Raw genomic sequence first — 3,505 nt, 5'->3', positions numbered from 1 at the left:
TATTTATTTATATATATATATATATATATATATATATATATATATATATAAATGTAGTAATTAATATTTCTTTTCCTGACAAATAAATGAGTACTATTCCGTTTTATTATATATAATACTATAAAGTATATATATCCTTTAATCTTATTCTTTCACTCTTTGTCTCATCATTTTACTTTTCTTTTGTATTCTGTTGCTTTTTAATACTTGTCATTTAAGTTAATTATCTTTATTTATTAATTACATCTTCAGTCAATAAATTTGTTTTTAATAATTGTAGTTTTTTTATAAATCATAAGATATGCTTTATAAGGTATACATTTTCTATGGTATTCCACAATTTTAAATAAATAATGCAAGAATTATAAATATGTATTAAATAAACTTTATTTCTATTGACAATTTGAATATAGGAGAATGACAGGCAATTGTAGAGCGATTGCATATTGTAACATGCGCGCGCGGTAAGACATACACATATCCTTGAATTGTTGCTAATGTAACATTGATATTCACGATTACTACACAGCAGATGTATGCAGTTGGTATATATAAAAAGCCTCCTTTGTAATTTTATTTGTAAAATAAGTTATTATAATTTTTTATTAGTAATTGAATTTGACAATCTTAAAGTGTGTGAATATACTGTAATTAAATTATCTTAATGTAAATATAAATTTTATGATCATTTTTTGTATTTATATATTTAGTGAAATCTACTAATTTATCCTCAAAACATTGTTTGATCAAAGTTTCGGAGATTTGCCGTTTGAACTACAGTAAATTCGACTGAATTTCGCATTTGTCCAATTTCTGCAGATACTTAACGAATTGAAAAGATTTTGAAGTCGAAGCTAGTAATTTTACGATATAATTCATTGTTGAAGGTCTACAATAAATCATAGATTTCTAGAATTTCTTAGAAATCTAGAATTTTTCTAAAACTATTTAACAAGTAAATTCATTATAATATTAATTTATTTATTTAATAATAAATCGAGATGACTTTCTTCTTAAAGAAAATGAAAAGATTTTGATATGTTCAATTATTTGATTAATAGAGTTGCATAGGAATCTTTCTCTTTCTCTCTCTCTCTCTCTCTCTCTCTCTCTCTCTCTCTCTCTCTCTAAAACAAAACGTATTATTAAGATTAGCATACTGCCGATAAAAATGCGAGCACGTTGATTACCGTTAGAACCAGCCTCACGAGACATATGCATGTGTAGGATACACATATGCACGCATACGCATGTATCTGGGCTCGTACGTACAAATTCACCCCTATAAAATATTCCCATCGGAGTGGCGCACGGGGTGTCGTGGGAACGGTCTCGCTCGATATAAAATGCCACGCACATTTTTATGGAACGTGTATACGTTCAAGTAGCTCGGGGATTCCTTTGTAACGAATCGACGACGAGTCTTCTCGCCTGGGAGTCGCGCATCAAGTCAATCCAATGAGAATATATTTTTCTTCCCTCCTCCAAAAAAGAGTATCATGACAGATACAATTCCAGTTTACGGAGCGTGTACGCGCGCGTCAGCCAGATAATTATCAAATTCCAGTATAATACATAATAACTCAAAACCATCTGATTTTTTCTATTTTACAAAATGATAAATTGTTATTGTTATAGTACATTAAGTAATGATATCCAAAATCTTATTTATTATATAAAGCATTGTCATCCAAGGATAATTTATTAAATTATTTTATACACATTTGGACATCACAAAAGCATTCTCTAATTAAATTCTTTTTCCGGCCAATTAGTTGTATAAAATAACTATAAATCTTAACATTTATGTATTACGCGTGCACTACGTATTATATTAGCATTTCATGTTTGAAATTTTTACTAATGTATTATGTATTAATTTATAGATAATTTATTTTAATTAGTTCTAATTTTAGCTTTATTTATTCAATTTTCTTATTCAAATAAATTACTGTTTATTATCATAATAAATTTAATTTTTTTTAATGCTTACTAATAACATTAACAAATTACTATATAACTTATATAATTTATATAACTTATATAACTTATGACTTACATTTATATGGATATACGTATAAGTTCACATATAAAAAATTGCTTTTTTCATTAGCTGCAAACATTTTTTTTAAAGAAATTCTAAATATATTAGATTTGAGGCGTCAAGTATCGTTCACAATGCGATTGTCTCACGATCTGTAGATCCAAATTCAATCCCACCTATGCCCACATACGCGATTTTTCGCGTTTAACTCTCTTAGGAAAAAGTGTTTTATTATATTGAATAGTTAATTAATATATTGAAATACTTTTCTTAAGGAAAGGAACGGAAAATGGCTCCAGCTGATGATTAAGAGATCTTTAATCACTAACGCCGTTCAGATCCGGTGTTAAACTATAAATTCCGCATATATATCAGTGGAGATATTTATATGGATCCTCCAGTTTAGGGAATGAATATTAGGCTAACAATTATTTAATTCCGGAAAAAATTTATTGTTACTGAAACCTCATTAGAGATCCTATACTCTACGCAGAAGTTAAAGGAACATATGTGTGTGTGTGTGTGTGTGTGGGTGTGTGTGTGTGTGTGTGTTTTGTGTTGTGTATGCGTGTGTGCGTGTATATAAGAGTTTTAAATACATACAAAATATTTATAATATATTATATTTATAATGAAATGTTATCTTTGTCAGAAATAATTTGTATATACACAGTAAAAAATAAAATGTTAATTTAATTTAAAAATGTATAGTGGACTTCTTGAGTATGCAAAAATGTTAAAATTAACATAATAATGTTAATTTTAATATTTTTGTATGTTTCAGAAAGTCCACTATATGTCTTTATACAGTGTATTAATAATACCGTAATATAATTATTCTTTTATATATTTACTGTACAATTTTTTTATTTTTTAGGAAGGAGCGTAAACTACTGGAGTAAACTATAAAATTTTCGGTAAGTTATTAGAGTTGTATTTTTATTTCTTCTTATGTTTTGAAAATTAGATTCTCTGTTATTATTTTTCATCTTCCTATGTTTCTCTGTAAAGATGTAAATACTGAATAGGATAGTGATAGAATAGACAGTAAAATCTACACATCTGCTCGTTCATTCTGATTCATTTCCTGTATATTCGAATATTGATGACATATGCTCCTGATACTTCGTATGCTCTTCATACAAAATATACGAAATAGGATCATAAGTCATAGAGATGTAAGTTAGATGCAAACATAATGCAACGTTGCATAATGTCTCGTATCTGCGCTTATGAATAGCAAGTTTATGTATATTTCATATGTATATAATTTCTTATAAAGATTATATGGATCATATATAAAATATACAAATTTGTATGCAACATGCAAATATAAAAGTAAATATGATATAAATCTAAACGCACGACAAATTATTTGTTAATAAAGTCTATTTATTTCTTTTTAAATTTTTTTATTTGAAAATAATTATATTTAACAATAATTTTACATTTAAATTTCTC

Source organism: Trachymyrmex septentrionalis, unplaced genomic scaffold (genome assembly GCF_001594115.1).
Source record: "Trachymyrmex septentrionalis isolate Tsep2-gDNA-1 unplaced genomic scaffold, Tsep1.0 scaffold20, whole genome shotgun sequence".
NCBI lineage: Eukaryota > Metazoa > Arthropoda > Insecta > Hymenoptera > Formicidae > Trachymyrmex > Trachymyrmex septentrionalis.
This window is presented reverse-complemented; position numbering follows the sequence as displayed.